Source organism: Apostichopus japonicus, chromosome 9 (assembly GCF_037975245.1).
Source record: "Apostichopus japonicus isolate 1M-3 chromosome 9, ASM3797524v1, whole genome shotgun sequence".
In the NCBI taxonomy this organism is placed as follows: Eukaryota; Metazoa; Echinodermata; class Holothuroidea; order Aspidochirotida; family Stichopodidae; genus Apostichopus; species Apostichopus japonicus.
In genome coordinates, this window is record NC_092569.1 from 13,381,523 (window position 1) to 13,399,026 (window position 17,504).

Below are 17,504 nucleotides of genomic sequence, written 5' to 3' on the forward strand. Positions count from 1 at the left end.
GAAAGAAGTCAAAAAAGAAAGAGTGAAAGACAGATGAAGGGATGGAGGAAGAAAGTAATGAAAATGTGGAGATGGAGGTTAGGGGTAGAGATAGATATGATATGAAATACAGAGAAAAGAAAACCAAGAGCAGAAAATGGAGATCACTGGGATACTGTCAAATACACAAGAAGAATATACAATCTCAATACTGGAATTAAATATTGCACCACATAAATACAGCTTATGACATCAAGAAATCAAAGGGGAAGGATATAATGTTTCAAGGATGCTGGAAAATAAGACACAACAGAAGATAATCATGGTTTCTGATCTATTAGGCTTCTTCTAACTACTGCTACAAGGATGTAAGAGACCACAGGGACTCACACAACTCTTTAAGTTGTGATGACCTCTGACCCTTACTATGCCTAACTGTTATGTTGCCAGGAAATAAATACACCAGTGCATGAGAGGAGGTGAGAGACAGGACTGATTGATTGTGTCTATAGGGGTGTTTAATATACATGTGATTCAAGAAGATAGATGTAAAATGTAGCACTGTTTAAACACTTCAAAGGGGACCCCTTCCACACCCCCCCACACCCTCCCCACGTTCAAATCATATCCCCTCCTGCCTCCTGGCAACGGATATGAACACCACTATAAATAAACCGATACAGATATTTATACCCGCTGTGTGTAGGCCTATATACAATAATACAAAGCTGGCCATTCTCTGATTGTTACTCCTTGATTGAATTTCCCCAACCTTGCCAACCTTGACTTAGAGGGTGGCCAAGCTTCTGATTCACAGTCATAGCTACTATCGAACAAAATGGACGAAAGCAATTTATCTCAATCTGGTGATGCAGATGTATCAATAGCTGCTAATCCAACGTGAATGTCGCACAACCTGTCAATAAAAGTCTGGGAAAAGTGCTTGCCCCTGCCATATGTATGATCTCTTTTGTTCAGGATCATGTAAATGTGGCAATGTGTATTTGTATGGTCTGAAGTTTCTCTCCCATGCTGCTCCATATCTAATCCTACTGGTGACATTGGACAGAACATGGCAGATGGCTTCTTGAGAGGTGTTGAAGTAACTGGATCAGAAGTATCTGTAAAGATTACATAAAACATTTGTTACTAGATTGCAAGTATCCTGCTATAGCTACTATGGCTGTGACTAAAAATATACTTTTGTTTAGAACTTATCACACTTTCGCAGCACTGGAAACTGATATTTCAATTTAAATGGTGTCATTGAGTTTAGAGGACATTGAAGTAGAAGATATTGAAGTTACAAGTATGTTGGTGAAACCAAGACCACCCTCAATAAGCAGTTCTAGTCACAGGTCAATACAATGAAAATGGAGACTCCAGTGGGGGAACACTTTCAGTTCCCCAATCATACCATTAAAGTAAGACATGTCCCAACAGGTAACTAAATTCGTAGACTAACCATCTCAGACATAGTACACCACAGCAGAGATAGAGAGAGTGGACGGAATGCCTTAGCACCATTCAACTGAATGGGCTCAATATACAAGAAGGACATGACTAACTTACATAGGCGTAGGAGGCAGGGGGCTGGGGGGGCTGCAGCCCCCCAACCAAAATTTTTGGTGAAAATTCGGGCAATATGCTGAGAATTTTTCGGGCACCTACTTAAAAAAAGAATAATATGCAGTGTGTTTTGCACATTTTTGGGTGAAAATTCGGGCAATATGCTGAGAATTTTTCGGGCACCTACTGAAAAAGGATAATTTTCAGTGTGTTTTTCACATTTTTTGGTGAAAATTCGGGCAAAATGCTGAGAATTTTTCGGGCACCTACTGAAAGAAGAATAATTTCCAATGTGTTTTCCACTTTTTTCGGTGAAAATTCCGGCAATATGCTGAGAATTTTTCGGGCACCTACTTAAAAAAAGAATAATTTGCAGTGTGTTTTTCACATTTTTTGGTGAAAATTTGGGCAATATGCTGAGAATTTTTCAGGCACCTACTGAAAAAAGAATAATTTGCAATGTGTTTTTCACTTTTTTTGGTGAAAATTCGGCAATAAGTTGAGAATTTTTCGGGCACCTACTGCAAGAAGAATATTTTGCAATGTGTTTTTCAATGTTTAAACTTATATTGTTATGATCATTTTTGTTTTACAGATTCCCCAATAATTTTAACCAATATGGAAGGCTAATAAGATTGTATGTTATTGGCATGTGATGTAATAACCGATGTATGCCTATATGATATGCACAACAACATGTTGATCGCGCGCGGAGCGCACGAAAATTTCGGATACATTTTTCGGGCAAGTCGTTTCAGCCCCCCACAAATCAAATGAGGCTCCTACGCCTATGCTAACTTAATCCTGCTCCATCTCTGTATTCTGCCATAGTTCATTCCCCCTCTCTCCTTTCTTAATCCTCGCTTTGTACTCCACAGTTTATCTAAATACCTCTGCTTTCCCTGACTCCTTTTTTTCAATACACCATTAACTTCTTTCTTTGTGTTCACCATGTCCTCTCTGTACCAGGCTCTATTGTGTCTCTTGAATTTCTTGTTACTAGTCAGTTTGCCTCTAAAGAAGATCCTCATAATATCAGGCCCACTGACTTTTATATAAATTCTCATACACATGTACCCTTTTTAGTGGATGAGCAATATGCTACCATTTTTTTCTTTTCTTTAGGAATTTAATGAGAATGAAATTGTATTATTTTTCTGATCACATCAGATCAGATATAAGATTAGCACTGCTCTTCCAGTCTGTTATTCATGCAAGGATAAACATATAAATTTACCTTCTCCTTTCTGAGTGTCAACTGATCTTTCTGTGGTGACAGCTGCTGAGAATGCCTCTGTTTGACTTTCGGCATCCTTCTGGAAAGATGCATTTAACACCTGTTCAATGAAACAAAAAAATTGTCCGTAAATCATATAACTGAAATAGTAATTTTACTGTACACCCCAAGCTTAATTGTATGCGTAATGAATCTGGTAATGATTATTACAAACAAACATGTTTTTATCATACCTACCCAAGAAAAAATATGAAAGAGAAAAGTAACAAACAAACACTTTGGCAGATTTCAATAATAACATATTGTTAACCCACAATGATTTAAACCCAGATAAGGATGATATATTCTTTCATACTCTTCTTCAACATATCCTAAAACCGTGGTACCTTTCAAGAAAATTGTGAGGATAATTTTGTGTTGCCCAACTGCTTGCTCAACAACCTGAGCTCACATGTCAATGTACAATTTACTATGTAAACTTCCTGTCTAAGTGAACTGATTGGTTTCATATCACTAAAAGATGTCCAGTCTTTTGATCAAAGTTTGATGTACACTCATTATTTACCTACTGTGAAAACTTCCTGTTTATGTGAGCAGTTGGTTTCATGAGTGAGAATTGAGATGCTAGCTTACTCCATGACATAAGCCCACCATTGTGAAAAATTCCTGTTTACATGCATAGCTAGTTTTCAGACTACCATTAACGCTAGATTACTCTCCACAAGAGATAGTTACGGTCACCAAATTTAATAGATTATAATTTTTGAACACTAAACATCAGATCATTTACGGCTCTTAAAATGCAATCTGGATTTGGTTGCTAGGCGGGCCGTATCCTAGCAACCAAAAAGTTTTCCAATTTTTTTTTGCCCAATTTCATCCTTTGAGACATATTGCAAGACACCATATCAATTTTAGGCAATTCTGAGAGGGTGGGCGTGGAGGCCACTGTTGATTTGGCATGGATGGACCCATATATAAAAATATGATAACTTATCACAACATTATAGCATCAGGCCTACACAAAAAACTGGTACTTTCTTACCTCCAGGCATGGCAATATAAAGGTTTATATAGGTGTAGCTATATGTACTAATATGTTCCCTCAATTTGTGAGGCTAATTTACCTTAGTTCTTGCATAGCAGTTGGGTTCCTTCAAAAATCCCAAACGCAGAAATGTACACACGATTGAGTCAGTAGATAACATGTACACCCCGTTGCCCAAATGAACCATTAAAACTTGATTACGTATATGCTAGCTGTGGCTGACCTTAGAAAAACCTAAGGTATAGTTGCATATGTAGCGGTGTGAAAACATGTGAATCAGTTAGGAGTGATTCTAAAGTATTTATGTAGATGCATTATTTTTATAGGAAAAACTGCAGGTCCATGTGGTTGTACGTGTACAGCACTTTGAACACTAAATTCAGATACTTATTACAACAGGCCTTAGTTCTATATATGCCTAGTTAATTATGACTGGGCAAAGATGAGGCTTCAAACTTCTTTCTTTTTTTCAAATGCTCATTCACAAGAATATCTTCTTCAAACAAGGACAGCTGATAACAATTTAGAACCTGGAGGGGGTGGGGATGAACAGATCACCAAGGCCTAGTGGTTAGAAAATATATTTCCATCAATTTGTTGAGGCAAAAACAGTTTACTATTTGGTGATGAGAAGGCCCAGCTTTCCATTGCATAAATATGAGTCAGTCTTCTTTAGAAAGGATACTTTCATTTTTAACTGTATACAGTGTCTTCATGACAAGCATTCACAAACAGTGATGATGCTGACTCAGTAATACAACTTACTGCTACTTTGTGCTAGGATAAGTATGATAAGGTTAGCATACGCTAGGCCCATTGGAAAAATAATGAATGATAGGACTAGTTACATGGCCTAGGCATATCAAATCATGTATGTTACAAATACAATAGCATACTACCTGTAGACACTGCGAAATTCGAACACCTAAGCCTTAAAATACCCCCAAACTCCGTTATCTTCATTTTATTGACAAATATATACGTACATACTTGCACACAGGTCATTTTGGAGAGGAAATAACTGTAGCTTCGTAGTTTTTAGTGATACTGGCTTTTGTTTGTAGGTTATCATTGTGAAATCGTGTATTTCTTAGGGGTGTCCGAACTTGACAGTATTCTGTACTTCGCAAAACTGATAGGCTATACATGTAACCTAGGACAACTACCCTATACAGTTTTAGCCTAGCTTAGCAAATCATTACCTTTTTGTGTGATCCTGAAGCAAATGTCCTGCGAAATATACGTTGCTCACAGAAGTCAAATCATGGACATGTCTGTATAGTTCTTTCTCCATTTGCCAGCTTACATAGGAACGTAGAAGATAGATCTTCGTGGCATCTCTTCGTCGCTGTTGTTCCTTTGCACTGCTGTTTTTGTCATGTCCATGCAACAAAGGCCTTCCTCCACTTAAACCTAACCTACGCTCGTTCCAGGATAAGGTCGTTTTATTTCGCCCGATTCTTCTTGCCCTGATCCTTTTTCCATGATTGTCACAATACTCTAATCGAATGTATTTGGACGAAAATCGTACAGTATTCTTTACTCAAAAGGCACACAAACAAACTATCGAGGACGAAGGTCCTATGTGGTAAACAGTACAGGAAACTGAAATGCTGTGTTATAGCATTATGTGTGCAATGGGTACGGGCTTGTTGCGAATACGCTTGCCTGTGCTATTCACTGATCTAAATTTGCCACCGAGGTCACGTGATTAATAGGGGTCCCCGTAAACCTCGCTGAAACCTCGATAATGCCAGTGCCCTCAAAAAAAAGTCTACGAGCGATATCGCCTTTAATATATCCATATACATATATATACATACATATACATATATATATATATATATATATATATATATATATATATATATATATATATATATATATATATATATATTGTATTAACATAAAGTCTGTTCAAAGTATCTCTTTCGAGATCCGGCTTTAGGAGTCACAAATGATTTTCGAGTTGGATCGCATCATGTTTGATCTCCAGAGTAGGGCAAAATATGTCACCAAAAACAGAACTAGTATTGTTCGATATAGGTGACAAACGCCTACAGTGGAATTACGATCTTCCTTACCGGTTTCGAACCTCTGGACATACAATCAGCGTCCATAGCCTAGTGGTTAGGGTGTCCGCGTACAGAGCGGGAGGCCCGTGGTTCGAATCCCGGTGGAGGCTGAAAGTTTTTTCACTGTTCTTGATTTTCCAACTCATTACGATTTTCATTTATATATATATATATATATATATATATATATATATATATATATATATATATATATATATATATATATATATATATATAGTCTATATCAATCAGGAAATGTGCCAGCAAGCATAAACATGTTTCTTTTCTTTGATATGTAATCAAACAGTATCTGTTGTTTTTCTGGCTGCGATGTCAGAGTATACACATGGAAATACAAGCGGTGCACAAATAGGGTCATTTGAGGCAGTTTTTGGGTCCACTCTGGGCCTCCCGGAAGCAGCGTACGGACATGATTTATTAAACTGAGTAAAGGAGTTTGTCAACAAGTGACGAAACTTCAGGCTCTCATTAATCACGGTCATGAACGGAAAGTATATTGTGCCATGAATAGCCAACTTATCAGCTATCCAATGATGAGTTTGAGGTTTAGCTAGAGAAAAACGTCTACAATGACTGACATAGACCACATTACTTTAACAATTTAGTGTGGAAGTCAATAGGGCAATTATATGGAGTATGCTACCTTAAAGTGGCTTTCCAGAAATTCAACATACTTCAACAGCGTTGCCACGCAATAACACAGAATACTAAAATCCTCCAGTTAGTCATCCTTCAAGGCAACAAAGGATTACTTCTTATATTAACCTCTGCGTATTTATAAAAAACAAAAAGTCTATTGACATGAACTTTCAGTAATATCTTCTTTAAATCAGTTTATTTTAAATTTTCTGACCAACAAACGCTGTTATACCTAAATATGTCATACCATAAAATTCCCCGAATTCAAACGCTTGAGAAAACCAAATAACAGCCCTTTACTTATATTATCTAGATATATAATAGCATTTTTATTTGCAATGATTTTAGTAAGCATTTAAAATCATGTTTAAGAAGCCGAGGACTAAACCACGTGCTGGAGCGATCTGACCTTTTGTCTCCTATGTTATTCCACCCATTCCGACAAAGCCCTCACCCCCTCTCTCTAATGACATCCTTTAAAAGATTTCTCTTCATAAACATATCTATAATTCCGCTTACGTTTATGTTATGATACAAATCTTAAAATACTTATGCCTACATGAAATATCGTCAATCTAAAAGGTAAAGCAAAATAATTAAATTAGAGTAAAATTCCCAACATGGTTTCGATGAGATAAAGATGCAATCAGAATGGTTCCAGTAAGCTTAAGTTTCAACAACAATGGCTCAGGTAAGGTAAATATGTAATCATAATGGTTCCAGTAAGCTATAGATGCATTCAAAATGGTTCCAGTAAACCAAACATGCAACCATAATGGTTCCAGTAAGCTAAAGCTGCAATTATAATGGTTGCAATAAGCCAAAGATGCAATCACAATGGTTCCAGTAAGCTAACGATGCAACCATAAAGGTTCCAGTAAGCTAAGGATGCGATCATAATGGTTCCAGTAAGCTAAAGGTTCAATCTTAATGGTTCCAATATGTCACAGGTGCAATCATAGTGGTTGCAATAAGCCAAAGATGCAATCACAATGGTTCCAGTAAGCTAACGATGCAACCATAACGGTTCCAGTAAGCTAAAGATGCAATCATAATGGTTCCAGTTAGCTAAAGGTTCAACCATAATGGTTCCAGTAAGCTTAAGATGCAATCATATTGATTCCAATGAGCTAAAGATGCGACATAATGGTTCCAGTAAGCTAAAGATACAATCATAATGGTTCCAATGGGTCACAGATGCAATCATTATGGTTGCAATAAGCCAAAGATGCAATCACAATGGTCCCAGTAAGCTAAAGGTTCAATCATAAAGGTTCCAGTAAGCTAAAGATGCAATCATAATGGTTCCAATGAGCCATAGATGCAATCACAATGGTTCCAGTAAGCTTAAGATGTAATCATAAAGGTTCCAGTAAGCTAAAGATGCAATCATAATCCAGTAAGCTAAAGGTTCAATCATAATGGTTCCAGTAAGCTAAAGACGCAATCATGAAGGTTCCAGTACGCTAAAGATGCAATCATAATGGTTCCAATGAGCCAAAGATGCAATCACAATGGTTCCAGTAAGCTGAAGGTTCAACCATAATGGTTCCAGTAAGCTTAAGATGCAATCATATTGATTCCAATGAGCTAAAGATGTGACATAATGGTTCCAGTAAGCTAAAGATACAATCATAATGGTTCCAATGGGTCACAGATGCAATCATTATGGTTGCAATAAGCCAAAGATGCAATCACAATGGTTCCAGTAAGCTAACGATGCAACGATAACGGTTCCAGTAAGCTAAAGATGCAATCATAATGGTTCCAGTAAGCTAAAGTTTCAATCATAATGGTTCCAATGAGCTAATGATGCAATCACAATGGTTCCAGTAAGCTGAAGGTTCAACCATAATGGTTCCGGTAAGCTTAAGATGCAATCATATTGATTCCAATGAGCTAAAGATGCGACATAATGGTTCCAGTAAGCTAAAGATACAATCATAATGGTTCCAATGGGTCACAGATGCAATCATTATGGTTGCAATAAGCCAAAGATGCAATCACAATGGTTCCAGTAAGCTAACGATGCAACGATAACGGTTCCAGTAAGCTAAAGATGCAATCATAATGGTTCAACCATAATGGTTCAACCATAATGGTTCCAGTAAGCTTAAGATGCAATCATATTGGTTCCAGTAAGCTAAAGACGCAATCATGAAGGTTCCAGTACGCTAAAGATGCAATCATAATGGTTCCAATGAGCCAAAGATGCAATCACAATGGTTCCAGTAAGCTGAAGGTTCAACCATAATGGTTCCAGTAAGCTTAAGATGCAATCATATTGATTCCAATGAGCTAAAGATGCGACATAATGGTTCCAGTAAGCTAAAGATACAATCATAATGGTTCCAATGGGTCACAGATGCAATCATTATGGTTGCAATAAGCCAAAGATGCAATCACAATGGTTCCAGTAAGCTAACGATGCAACGATAACGGTTCCAGTAAGCTAAAGATGCAATCATAATGGTTCCAGTAAGCTAAAGGTTTAATCATAATGGTTCCAGTAAGCTAAAGAAGCAATCATAATGGTTCCAGTAAGCTAAATATGCAATCATAATGGTTCCAGTAAGCTAAATATGCAATCGTAATGGCTCCAGTAAGCTGACGATGCAATCATAATGGTTCCAGTGAGCTAAAGATGCAATCATAATGGTCCCAGTTAGCTAAAGATGCAATCATAATGGTTCCAGTAAGCTAAAGGTTCAATCAGAAAGGTTCTAGTAAGCTAAAGATGCAATCATAATGGTTCCAGTAAGCTAAAGGTTCAATCAGAAAGGTTCCAGTAAGCTAAAGATGCAATAATAATGGTTCCAGTAAGCTAAAGACGCAATCATAAAGGTTCCAGTAAGCTAAAGATGCAATAATAATGGTTCCAATAAGCTAAAGATGCAATCATAATGGTTCCAGTAAGCTAAAGATGCAATAATAATGGTTCCAATAAGCTAAAGATGCAATCATAATGGTCCCAGTAAGCTAAAGATGCAATCATAATGGTTCCAGTAAGCTAAAGGTTCAATCAGAAAGGTTCTAGTAAGCTAAAGATGCAATCATAATGGTTCCAGTAAGCTAAAGGTTCAATCAGAAAGGTTCCAGTAAGCTAAAGATGCAATAATAATGGTTCCAGTAAGCTAAAGACGCAATCATAAAGGTTCCAGTAAGCTAAAGATGCAATCATAATGGTCCCAGTAAGCTAAAGATGCAATAATAATGGTTCCAATAAGCTAAAGATGCAATCATAATGGTCCCAGTTAGCTAAAGATGCAATCATAATGGTTCCAGTAAGCTAAAGGTTCAATCAGAAAGGTTCTAGTAAGCTAAAGATGCAATCATAATGGTTCCAGTAAGCTAAAGGTTCAATCATAAAGGTTCCAGTAAGCTAAAGATGCAATAATAATGGTTCCAGTAAGCTAAAGACGCAATCATAAAGGTTCCAGTAAGCTAAAGATGCAATCATAAAGGTTCTAGTAAGCTAAAGATGCAATCATAATGGTTCCATTAAGCTAAAGATGCAATCATAAAGGTCCCAGTTAGCTAAAGATTCAATCATAATGGTTCCAGTAAGCTAAAGACGCAATCATAATGGTTCCAATGAGCTAAAGATGCAATCATAAAGGTTCTAGTAAGCTAAAGATGCAATCATATCGGTTCCAGTAAGCTAAAGATGCAATCATAATGGTTCCAGTAAGCTAAAGATGCAATCATAAAGGTCCCAGTTAGCTAAAGATTCAATCATAATGGTTCCAGTAAGCTAAAGACGCAATCATAATGGTTCCAATGAGCTAAAGATGCAATCATAAAGGTTCTAGTAAGCTAAAGATGCAATCATATCGGTTCCAGTAAGCTAAAGATGCAATCATAAAGGTCCCAGTTAGCTAAAGATTCAATCATAAAGGTTCCAGTAAGCTAAAGACGCAATCATAATGGTTCCAATGAGCTAAAGATGCAATCATAAAGGTTCTAGTAAGCTAAAGATGCAATCATAATGGTTACAGTAAACTAAAGGTTCAATCATAAAGGTTCTATTTTGCTAAAGATGCAATCATAAAGGTTCCAGTAAGCTAAAGATTCAATCATAATGGTTCCAGTAAGCTAAAGACGCAATCATAAAGGTTCCAGTAAGCTAAAGATGCAATCATAATGGTCCCAGTAAGCTAAAGATGCAATCATATTGGTTCCAGTAAGCTAAAGATGCAATAATAATGGTTCCAATAAGCTAAAGATGCAATCATAATGGTTCCAGTAAGCTAAAGATGCAATAATAATGGTTCCAATAAGCTAAAGATGCAATCATAATGGTCCCAGTAAGCTAAAGATGCAATCATAATGGTTCCAGTAAGCTAAAGGTTCAATCAGAAAGGTTCTAGTAAGCTAAAGATGCAATCATAATGGTTCCAGTAAGCTAAAGGTTCAATCAGAAAGGTTCCAGTAAGCTAAAGATGCAATCATAATGGTTCCAGTAAGCTAAAGACGCAATCATAAAGGTTCCAGTAAGCTAAAGATGCAATCATAATGGTCCCAGTAAGCTAAAGATGCAATAATAATGGTTCCAATAAGCTAAAGATGCAATCATAATGGTCCCAGTTAGCTAAAGATGCAATCATAATGGTTCCAGTAAGCTAAAGGTTCAATCAGAAAGGTTCTAGTAAGCTAAAGATGCAATCATAATGGTTCCAGTAAGCTAAAGGTTCAATCATAAAGGTTCCAGTAAGCTAAAGATGCAATAATAATGGTTCCAGTAAGCTAAAGACGCAATCATAAAGGTTCCAGTGAGCTAAAGATGCAATCATAAAGGTTCTGGTAAGCTAAAGATGCAATCATAATGGTTCCATTAAGCTAAAGATGCAATCATAAAGGTCCCAGTTAGCTAAAGATTCAATCATAATGGTTCCAGTAAGCTAAAGACGCAATCATAATGGTTCCAATGAGCTAAAGATGCAATCATAAAGGTTCTAGTAAGCTAAAGATGCAATCATATCGGTTCCAGTAAGCTAAAGATGCAATCATAAAGGTTCCAGTAAGCTAAAGACGCAATCATAAAGGTTCCAGTGAGCTAAAGATGCAATCATAAAGGTTCTAGTAAGCTAAAGATGCAATCATAATGGTTCCAGTAAGCTAAAGATGCAATCATAAAGGTCCCAGTTAGCTAAAGATTCAATCATAATGGTTCCAGTAAGCTAAAGACGCAATCATAATGGTTCCAATGAGCTAAAGATGCAATCATAAAGGTTCTAGTAAGCTAAAGATGCAATCATATCGGTTCCAGTAAGCTAAAGATGCAATCATAAAGGTCCCAGTTAGCTAAAGATTCAATCATAATGGTTCCAGTAAGCTAAAGACGCAATCATAATGGTTCCAATGAGCTAAAGATGCAATCATAAAGGTTCTAGTAAGCTAAAGATGCAATCATAATGGTTACAGTAAGCTAAAGGTTCAATCATAAAGGTTCTATTTTGCTAAAGATGCAATCATAAAGGTTCCAGTAAGCTAAAGATTCAATCATAATGGTTCCAGTAAGCTAAAGACGCAATCATAAAGGTTCCAGTAAGCTAAAGATGCAATCATAATGGTCCCAGTAAGCTAAAGATGCAATCATATTGTTTCCAGTAAGCTAAAGACGCGATCATAAAGGTTCCAGTAAGCTAAATATCGCAATCATAATGGTGCATATAGAACTCAAGTTATCCCTGCATACGGGTCTACATGAGTTCCATATTGTGCATGAAAAATGGCAGTTGCATAGATGTACAAAGACCATATATGTGTGACAAACCAATACTTCTTTATAAAACACTATTGATTGCCCAAAAGCACGTTATGAATACACTGTATAGATATTTTCAACTATCCACAATCCTCGTTTAAAAATGAGTTGAATAACATAGCCCGTCAACCGTCAAGCAATCACACATTGCCAAAAAGACTAGGCGAACATAATAACGAAAACTCGAGATTATACACATATTTAATATCATGAAATCGAGAAGAAAGAGAAATTACATAATTTCATGATCAATTTAAAATGTTTTTGATTTTATCAACTCCTCTCCTCTCCTCTCCTGTATTTACAATTGTCTTTAATAGTTCTGTGTTTTAGAAGAAATAAAATTTGTCGAATAGGATAATTATCAGTTTAGAATGTGATTCATTTTGTCCACTCTTTTACTTTCCTGTTTAATTATGCGATAAACTCATTAAACTGAATCAAGTAATGAAGAAGATCAGATGGGATGCAAACGTAAAGATGAGACCATCAAATTTGTTATAATATAGAAAACATCCAAAGTTACCAAAATTAAATATGCGAATCTTCGAATATGTTTTATTAGATAAAGAGAAAGTAATTGTTTGTATAGTTAACGAAAGGGTGATGATGATTTCCCATAGTGTACATCTTCCCCATATATAGGAACATAGAAATGACGGATACATTTATTTACTTCGTGTTTAACGTAATCCCTTAAAAATGCTAGTCTATAGCAAATTGTGAAAACAATGTCTGAATTATTATAAAATTAAATGCAACAAACAAGTTTGTAAAGGCAAAGACCGTCATTTTGCTTATTTCGGCTGAACTGTTTTTAACTTTTTATACAAATCTTATACTACTGTGGTTCCCACTTATCAAGGAAGGCACCTCACGGAGAGCTGAAGACTTCCGACCTTCGCTTATCAGTTTCCATGCACCTATCCACAATCAAAATAAAAATCAAATATATTTATGAGTTAAAGCGTTACAGAATAAGGAATTCACAAGTTTAAGTATAATTTATTTTAATCTGTGGAATACCTCTACGAATCCTATACATAACACTCGGCTATGGAATCATATGATCCTCATAGACATGCCCCCTGGTTTCCCAATACCAAGTTAAGCTTTCTAATTAGAGGTATGCCCGGTGATTTTATAGTTTACATATTGAGGCCTTCTGTCACAGAACACAACTGCCTCTTTTTCTTCAGTGAATATTTTTTTGGAATATTCGTGTTCTTCTCTCATCGAAGCCTCATCGACCATTTTGCCATTTGCATTCTCAACTATTCCCTTTTTCTTATCAATATGTTCAAAAGATTTATTTGTATGTTGGATATTTTTAAGATGATCATTTTCCAAAGTTGCTTTGCATTTAATCGTTGCCCTCTTGTCAACGGTTTCCTGATCAGGCAAAGCATATGTTGGTATTTTCACTTCTCCATCTTCTATACTGTAATATTTAGGGTCAACATTGTACACCATCTCGTCATTGACATCACCATGGTGATTGACCAGTTGATTCCCTCTGACGTCAGTTCCATTATCTTGTTTATCAGAATGAGCAGTTTCTCCTTTTTGTCTGTAAAATAAACAAAGAATGAATATCTTTTTAGAGTCTTTCGGTTTGTCATTGGCTGAAAACGTTCATTAGAATAAATGAAATTTTGAAGTAAACTTGTAATCACTTTGATTCTGCTTGTCTAACCCTATTTTCGGTCATTGATTCATTGAATGGTTTCCAATATTTATGAATCTTACATGGTTTACATTAAAGCCTCTGATTTGTAAGTATTTCATAATATAGGTCTATATATATATATATATATATATATATATATATATATATATATATATATATATATATATATATTCCTTTCTTTATACACTGTTAAATCCTTTCATTCGCTGCTCAAACATCAATACATATTGTTAACTAAGCATCGATTTAAATTGTGGCTACTGTGAATATTTAAAATGAAAATTAGATTCACCTTCTTGAGCGGTACCAGAGTAAGCCCACAAACGCAAGGACAAGCAACAGTATAACCACAACTGCGACAAATACTATCCAAAGACTTGTCCCGCCGTTGTTAGTATCTATGAGTAAATGCGAAGTGGCTTGATTAGGGCAACACAAATAAAACATAAACTAGACGTTCCACTGAGCAACTAAATTTGTACACGTGCTCATTTCTTACTTCATATTTCTGGCATGAGCATGATGTGTCACTTCCATTTACAAGTATAGCCTGTCCAAAAAAACACAACTTCCATTGGCTCACATATCTGGGTATTACAGTTTTATGGTAGCTGTTATAAACTGTCAAATACTATTTTTGCTGCAAGTTTCAAAAGGTTCTGAAGTCTACACCTATAGAATCTTCTGAAAGCTGCGGCCCATATCTCAGTGGATTATACAACTGCCATATTTCAAGATAAACTTTAACGTTTAATATATTTAAGTAAATAATGATAGGTATCAACATCGAAGACACATATGCAAATAGGTACACCTTATGTCGTCAGATGTATACATTCAGTTTGATAGGTATAATTACAAATTATTTTCTTCAAATTGACGTTTATGTACATAGAAAGGTAGCTTATGTCATCAGCTTTGTACACTTTTTGCAATAATTCTTCCATCTGGATTAGACTATGAGATTGCTCCTTGTTCTATCAGTTTCAGCCCCAAGAAGAACTAGGAAATATTTATATGGATGCTAAGTTATGTGAGATTTATGGGAAATATAAATCGTTGTGGTTTGAAACAATATTCGGTCTTTTTTACTACTACTACTACTACTACTACTACTACTACTACTACTACTACTACTACTACTACTACTACTACTACTACTACTACTACTACTACTACTACTACTACTACTACTACTACTACTACTACTACTATTGCTTTAACAATATATTGTAAGGTTTAAAACAGTTGAAAGCATCTCTGAACCAAAAGCAAGCTTTGATTGTTATGTGATTGGGGAATATGTCCAACAAGGAACAATTGCGATGATGACAACATTTGTATCACCAGAGGTTTTCGCATAGAACGGAAAAGAAACGATGGGGTTGAATGGGATTCGAGAAATAAGTATGTAAAGAGGCTTATAAAAGAAATTCTGTAACACATGGGCACGCGAGTCAAGGGTACACGTACACACCAGGGGCGTATCCAGGATTTTCTAACCCGGGGGGGGGGCGCAAATTACTATCTAAGCGGAGCGCCACCATCGGTTGGCGCGCAGCGTACAAGAAAATTTTTGGTTTTGATAGCCTCCCAGATCACCGGAAATGGCACTTTTCGGGCTTGAAAATGACCATCCAGATGTGCACTTTTTGCTTGAGAACCAAGTATTTCCCAATAGTTTTTTTTCCATCCATAACATTTTTGAAGATTGTCACCAGTCACACATCATGTTCGACCTCATCGCATGTCCTGCATGTAGATCATTACTTTTGTAGGTGATTCTATGTCGCGGCCCACAATACCCGACAGCCCCACTTTTCAAGGTTTTAAGCCCATTATTTGTTCAGAATTTGAAAATTCACGTTTCTCGTGAATAAACTCACTTGAAAACATACCCATAATGTTGCCAAAAAATTCATCTATTGACAACCAATATAGAAAAACCTCCTTGAACCCCTAACAGACCGGCCAAAATTGCACGAGTAAAGGGAAGTATGATGAAGAATGTTGGTCAGGAAATTTTCGAAAATTCAGACACAGTTAATTTATTGGTGTAGAAATATTAAAACCTTTTATAACGGCTATTATAAAACTTGGTTGAAGGAAATGAAACAAATGCCAGATATTTCCGAAACCGAACACTACACAGATAGGCGTGGGCTGCAGCCCCCCCCCCCCAATATTTTTTTCCTGAAAATTCGGGCAATATGCTGAGAATTTTTCGGGCACCTACTGAAAGAGAAATAAATTGCAATACATAGCTACATCTAAAGGAAATTAATTTAAATAAAGTTCTAAGCTTGGCCGACTAGTTAGCCATTACTAATATAAAAGAGAGTTTTGACATAATTGGACCTCCATGCTTTTTCTTCATATACATAAGACATTTCGTTGTTTAGATGGGCATCCCGCGGTGTACTGCGCAACTTTCACGAACCGCACGGTACACGATGGTATGCGATGTAATAACCGATGCTTGCTTAAATGTGATAATGACATTAACATGTTGAACGCGCGCGGAGCGCGCGAAAAATGTTGGTTATATTTTTCGGGCAAGTCGTTACAGCTCCCCAAATCAAATTGGGCTCCTTCGCCTTTGACTACACACACAGACAGATTTGAAGCTGTTCATCCTGGAACGCCATTTTCATGCTCACTGATATGATTTGATATCTGCTGTTTGCTTTAAAAATTCGAACGGGCGCGTAGCGAGGAATTTTCCAAGTTAGGGGCGAAGTCTGTAGACAAACTATCTAAGCGTAGGGACGTTTTAATATTATGCAGGGTGATGCAAATTACGTTATGGTACAAAACCGACAACTGATACCAAACCTGTGCCGTTACAGAGACAGGATTATCATAGTCTGACGTCATTTATCTGATATTAACTTTACCTGGTTCCGTGCAGTTCTTCCCAGTGAATTCAGTTGCACAACTACATGAATAGCCCTTCGTCACTTCGTCATTCATATAACATGTGCCTCCATTCAAACACGGATTGGGGTCGCAAAGATCTGTTATGATCGAGAGAAATATCAATAAAATCTAAGCCTTCATATATTATGTTTTATTAAAAGAAATTATGAATTCCCAGTACAAAGCGATGTCCTTTATTACGTCTTAGTTAACAGCGTAGGTAAACATTTCTTTAAACGTATACCATAACGTACATTCTGTGTTGGACATGTGTGTGGAAAACCCACCGGAATAACATAGTGTTGCATACCTCCACACAATGTACAGCTTACTGCAGGCAAATAACAAATCGACTCAAATGTTACTTGTTACTTTAATACTCAGTTACTGTAAAGGAGAATATTAATGTCCTTAATGAACTCAACGTAGTTCCTCCTCTGCATTGTACTGAAAAATACCACATTCGTAGCAAATCAAAGCATGGGCTGAAAGTAATAATTTAACATGACTTTAATGGTATTTAAAACATGATTGTTATTATATCCTCCACTTTGTATTTT

At 36.4% G+C, this 17,504-nt stretch overlaps 1 protein-coding gene and 1 long non-coding RNA gene across 2 annotated transcripts in view; both read right to left on the reverse strand.

Annotated features, from left to right (window-relative positions):
- Window positions 1–17,504, reverse strand: part of LOC139974161 (uncharacterized) — a 162,229-nt gene that overhangs the window by 48,377 nt on the left and 96,348 nt on the right. The gene's annotated exons all lie outside the window — the stretch shown is intronic.
- On the reverse strand, window positions 644–5,391 carry LOC139974183 (uncharacterized). Its single transcript, XR_011795415.1, has 3 exons — window positions 5,036–5,391; window positions 2,786–2,885; window positions 644–1,100 (listed from the first exon to the last, which is right to left on the reverse strand). It is a non-coding gene; the product is annotated as an uncharacterized lncRNA (long non-coding RNA).